The sequence below is a fragment of the Panthera onca genome, chromosome C2, assembly GCF_046562875.1.
Source record: "Panthera onca isolate mPanOnc1 chromosome C2, mPanOnc1 haplotype 2, whole genome shotgun sequence".
NCBI lineage: Eukaryota > Metazoa > Chordata > Mammalia > Carnivora > Felidae > Panthera > Panthera onca.
Genome location: NC_138347.1, coordinates 95462930 through 95469442, shown reverse-complemented (window position 1 = coordinate 95469442; position 6513 = coordinate 95462930).

The window sequence follows — 6513 nt, the reverse complement described above, 5'->3', positions numbered from 1 at the left end:
GGATTTTGAGCATTTTAATAGGTATGTCGCGGTTCATTCGTTCTTTCAAGAAATACTTACTGAGTGTCCACTATGTTCCGGATGAGGTTGTCAGTACCTAACGTCACAGCAGTGATCACAGCAGACATAGATCCCTGCTCTCATGGCTTTTTATTAAGCATGTTCTGTGCTCCAGGCTATGTTCTAAGCAGTTTTTCCTTACGTGATCTAGTTTAATCCTCACAGCTAGTCTTTGAAGTAGGCACCCTCTTTATCCTATTTTATTCTGGCACAGAATCATGATGAGTAATGTGCCCAAGGTCACACAGCTAGCAGGAGGTAGAGCCCCAATGTGTATCCAGTTGTTCCAGCTTCAGAGTCTCTGTGCCACGCTTTGCTGTCTCTGGATCTAGAAGGGATCTTGGAAGTCATCCCCCTTAGTCCACCAATGTGACTCATAGGTACCAGGTGGTGAGGTGACTCCCCCAAGATCAAATAGCTGATTAATATCGGGACCAGGGCTGGAATCTTCTCTTCTAGAACATGACTCTTTTCACCATAACCTTAGATTCTTTGGGCAAAGAATTCTGTGAAAGATGGGGCTTAGCGATCGCCTCATTTCTGCACTCCCCACTCAAAGGATAGTTCTTTAAAAGATCACTTTCACTACTATTTTCTTTCTGTGTTATCCACTGGCCAGTAGTCCTTGTTCTGTCCTCCATGGTGGGTAGAGGATGCTCACATTCACCGTTTCTCCAGGCCAGCACAGCTCCTTCTCACCCGAACGTACGTGTCCTTCCTCCTGATCATCCGTGGAAGAAATGCTCTATGTGGGTATCGAGACCATCATTATTCTTGTCGGTTTGAGTCTCTCCTTTCCTTGGCCATCCGTGAGCCCGGGTGTCACCATGGCAGTGCCACCACGGCACCCCTGCCATGGGTTAGTAAAGTGAGAGATTGCAGGGAATCGTTGTTCCTTCTCAAGCAGCCATCTCTGAGCATGAGATGCCATGGAGGAAAAGCACAGCGAGGATGGTATTCTGTGCATCTCTCATTTCCCAGTAAGAATCCTCTTGGTCTCCAGTGGTCTCTAAACTGCAAGGAACTTCAAGATAGAGAAAGGAGTGGGTGCAAATGTCACATCATGGGAGGCTGGAGAATAGACCTGCAGAATTTCAGTCTGGGAGTTAGTGTTTGGCAGCTATCCTCAGCTTTTCCACAACAGTTCCAATTTCATGCAGCATAATTGTTTTTAATAAAGTCGGCTCACTGAATAAATAACTAGATGTTATTTAATTTCTATGCCTTTTATAAGACTTCATTTAAATAAATCCACTAATCAGAAAAACAAAATTCTTTCTCAGTGCCAAGGATACATATTTAGGCTTTGGAAATATATTCTCCTTATTTATGGATCATCCTGACTAGGAAGGAGTCAAAGAGTAAGTTGACTGGGCTCGGGTCAGAAACTTAGGGAGTCAGAATTAGACACCTCCCCTGACTACATGATGATCATCAAATATAGTTGTATAGGTTGTGCACTGTACAAAGCTACCACATATAAAGATTCTCTATTCACATTGTAAGCATCATTGATTTGTGTATTTATTAGAACATCTTGGGGCACCTACGTGGCTCAGTCGGTTGAGCATCCGACTTTGGCTCAGGTCATGATCTCATGGTTCATGAGTTCAAGTCCCATGTTGGGCTCTGTGCTGACAGCTCAGAGACTGGAGCCTGCTTCTGATTCTGTGTCTCCCTCGCTCTCTGCCCCTCCCCCACTCTCTCTCTCTCTCTCTCCCTCTTTCGAAAATAAATAATAAAACATTAAAAGAAAGACCACTAAAAAAAAAAAAGAACATCTTGTTTGATGAGGGACAGATTTTATTCTAGTATAATCAGTATATCATATTAAGATTATTTTATTTTATTTTTTTTAATGTTTATTTATTTTTGAGAGAGCGAGAGAGTGTGGAGGAGGAGCAAAGAGAGAGGGAGACATAGAATCTGAAACAGGCTCCAGGCTCTGAGCCGTCAGCACAGAGCCTGATGTGGGGCTCGAACTCATGAACTGCAAGATAGTGACCTGAGTCAAAGTCAGATGCTTAACTGACCGAGCCACCCAGGCTCCCCAAGACAATTTTTTTTTTTTTTTTTTTTTGGGACAGAGAGAGACAGAGCATGAACGGGGGAGGGGCAGAGAGAGAGGGAGACACAGAATCGGAAAGAGGCTCCAGGCTCCGAGCTGTCAGCCCAGAGCCTGACGCGGGGCTTGAACTCACGGACAGTGAGATCGTGACCTGGCTGAAGTCGGACGCTTAACCGACTGCGCCACCCAGGCGCCCCACCCCAAGACAATCTTAAACAGAACAAAGCAATGTGCTTTGAGAGAGGGTTACTGTTCTAATTCGCACAATGAGGTCCTATAGACTGCTCGGGATCTAGACTGAATATCCGGTCCCTCACAAGTCTTAGGCTGGCATAGAGAGGCCAGAATGCAGAGCAGTAAGGGGAAAGTGGAACAATTGATTGCAGGACCTTGGTTAAACTGGTGGGTATGTAAATTAACACATCATTTCAGTGGTTCTAGAACTTGGCTACATGTTGCAGTTTTGGAGGGAGATTTAAAAAATACTGATGTCCAGGTCCTATCCTTAGAGATTCTGATTTAGCTGGTTTGGGATGCAGCCCAGGCACGGGGATATTTACAGTTTCTGCATGTAATTCTTCTTCTTCTTTTTTTTTAATGTTTATTTTTGAGAGAAAGAGACAGAGTGTGAGCGGAAGAGGGACAGAGAGAGGGAGACACAGAATTAGAAGCAGGCTCCAGAGTCTGAACTGTCAGCACAGAGCCCAACGCAGGGCTTGAACTCAAGAGGGGTGAGATCATGACCTGGTCTGAAGTCAAACGCTCAACCGACTGAGACACCCACGCACCCCTCTTCATGTAATTCTAATCAGCTGCCAAGGCTGAAACCGTGGCATTATTTCTTGGATGAGAGACAGATGAATAAATAAATAGATCAATGGGTGGGTGACTGGATGGATGGCATTCACAGATGGATGAATAAATGATTTAACTGAGGAACTGGTCATAGAAGTTCATGGATTAATATGCTTGTGATGATATGGCATAAAAATAACATTCATCTGCTTTGTTTGTTAGACTCGTCCATGGTTTTGCCGATGGCTTGCATGTCCCAAATAATTTCACCAGTTGCTGGTGAAATAACTGACTTTTATTTTTAAGGTGAACACTAACTTCTACTCATATTTTAGTCCTCTGCTTAAAAGTGATTTCATCCCAGGGGTGCTGGGGTGGTTCATTTGGCTTAGCGTCCAACTCTTGATTTTGGCTCAGGTCATGATCCCAGGGTGGTGGGATTGAGTCCCACCTCAGGCTCTATGCAGTGTGGAGCCCACTTAATATTCTCTCTCCCTCTCCCTCTGCCCCTCTCCCCTGTCATGCTCTCACTCTAAAAAAATTTTGAACAAGAAAGGTAATTTCATCCTGAACGACTTCCTGGACTCCTCTTAACCGCAGGCTAGAGCCTGCCCTTTGTGCTCCCATGGTCTCTTGTCCTTCCATATCAGAGCATCTATCACCTGGGATTGCCAGCTTGGCTCAGAGGGGGAGAAAAAGAAAAACCCAGTCATTCATGTTTCCTGGCCTCATGATGCATGGCCCCATCGTGATTCAAGCATTTGAGGATAAGAACTTACTTTGACAGAATATGTGTATCATATCCTCTGATGACCTAATAAAGAATGTGATGCCTTTGGATGATGCCACCCTGCCCTGCAGTTGTGATTTAAGTCTGCCGTGTGTCAACCAAAAGCTATTCTCACTGAGAGTAGCCCTCTGTATGTCCATTCAGATCAGGTTAAGAGAATCTCAACAATAAGGGCCAGAGGGCCATTAGGGATATTCTCATTAGATTCTGCATTGTCGAGATGAGCAAATGGATATTAAACTGGCAATGACGTGCCCAAGGGCCACACAGTGGATTAGTGACAGAACCACTGTCAGCATAGGGCCCGACTTGGGGCTTGACCTCACGAACCGTGAGATCATGACCTCAGCTGAAATCAAGAGTCTCACCCTTAACCTACTGAGTCATCCAGGTGCCGTAGGGTCTTTGTTTTTGAACCAGAGATTGAACTCCCTATTTGTCCACTGGGGAACTGCAGGAAGCACATAAAAACAGAAGAACAAGGTTTTCAGATTGGTAACCTTGGGCAAACTTGTTCACAGACACATTTTGTTTGAGAAGCTTGGTGGCTTTTTAAAAATATAAGCCACTACATAAAAGTCAAGAGATTTCCCATAAAATAGGAAGATCTGGCAACACTGGTCCCTCATTCCCGTGAGGCATGGATAGCAGGTAGGGAAGCAGTGGCTGCCCCCTGAGCTGCCCCGTGCCCACAGGTCCACTGCTCATTCATGGTACCCCTTGGGTCCTGTGACCTGTGACTCGTGACCTGTGACCAGGACTCTGGAGGAACAGTTCAGCAAGTGCCTCCCACCTCTCTGTTCTACACCCTTCTGTATCTGGCTTCTAGTTAGAATCACATCCTGCTTCATATTACAGATTCTTGTGTGCCCGATTGCCTCCCAACAGGCTCCATCCAAGCTCTTGGAGCACTGAGGCACGTGTTATTCATTTTTGTAATCTGGGAGCCCGTACAGTCTCTGGTACACAACACGCCCACAATAAGTGTTCTTGAAATAAATGAATGAGTATTCAAGGTTCTAACTTAAAGTCACAACATAGATTTGTAATATCTTCTCACGTAAATTATTCAGGAGCTTGGTTTCCTACAAAACATCAAAAAGAAGCTTTGCTGAATGAAATTTTCGGTAAGATATTGGAACAAAAAAGCTAAGATAATTTTCTTACCTTTCTTTTAGCTCTTTATTACTGGCAGGTCTCTTTCAGGTGAGGTTAAAGACAGTGAAGATGGGATGTGGGCCCGTTCTGATGGTGAGGACTGTGTCAGCCCCGAGAGCTCATCATCAGAAGTGATGGAGGGGAGAACAGGACAAAGAGTGCACTGATGGCAGGAAAATCAGTGGACTTAGAATGACACCAAACCAGGGTCAGACCTGGCTTCATCGTTTTTGACTTCGTGTGACCTTGGGCACATGGCTTTACCTCCGTGAGCCTCCACTGAGGACTACAGACCCCCTTCAAATAATTAAAAACAATTGTTTTCATAATTAATTCATGCACATGGTACAAAATCCAAAAAGCACAAAATGAAAAGTCAGACTTTCCTACCCTTCACTGAAGCCACTCAACTCCCCTCATAGAAGCAGCCCCTGCTGCCAGGTTTCTGAGTACCCTCCCAGAGATAGCCACTAAATTTCTTTCTTAAGAGAAACTTATTCATATATTTTAATGTTTATTTATTATTTTTGAGAAAGAGAGAGGAAGAGAGACAGAGCACAAGCAGGGGAGGGGCAAGGAGAGAGAGAAAGACACAGAATCCCAAGCAGGCTCCAGGCTCTGAGCTGTCAGCACAGAGCCCGATGTGGGGCTCGAACCCACAAACCATGAGATCATGACCTGAACTGAAGTCGAACACCTAACTGACTGAGACACGCAGGCGCCTCCGCCTCTAAATATCCAAGACACGTGACTATAAACAAATATGTGTATGCTTTCCATACCAACATTCACCCTTCTATATCTTATTTTTTCACATAATACACCTTGGAGACCCTCTTGTTTCAGAAAGAGTGGCCTCACTTTTAATGACTGCACAGCATTCTATTGCTAGAATAGCACACATTGATTTAACCAGCCTACTATCAGTAGACATGTAGTTTGCTCCCTAGCTTTTGTTATTCCAACTCATCTGAAATGAGTATGATGTACATGTACATCCTGTGGGCGGGCGTGCATCTGTGGGATAATCCCAGGATATGACACACTGTGGTGTTCTGGAACACATACAGTTACATTTTGTTAGATAGGGCCAAACCACCCTACATAAAAGTGTAATTTGAACCCAAACACATTTATTAAAAGCTCTATCAAATCTTAGTCCATCTATTCTCCTAGACAAGGATGGAACAGCTCATGGTCCTTTGTTTTTCTCTCTGCTTTTCTTTGTTGGCTGGCCATACTAATCTGTGAAATGGAAAGAGTTATAGCTTCCAGAGTTGTTCTGAGGATGTATTTAGAGTGTTCGGTACTGATTCATCCCAAAGTTTCTGAGAGAATCATCTTTGGTCGTCCACAAGAGGCAAATGCCAGGCTCCAACTGCTGCAGCAAAGTGCCCACGCCATGGAAAGACCTCCATATTGAGCCAGCACATTCTTGAGAATATATTGTTCTGCGGTAAATGAGAGATGTTCTTCTAACACCTCTGTCTGAATGTTTTACACTGTTAAATACTAATCAATTAAGAATTTCATTGAGGTGAAAGAAAAAGATGAAAGCGGTCATTCTTTGGAGTAAAAATATTGACTTATCACCAGTGAAGTGGAAAATGACTTGTTTCTCAGCCTCGAGTTAATCAAAGAG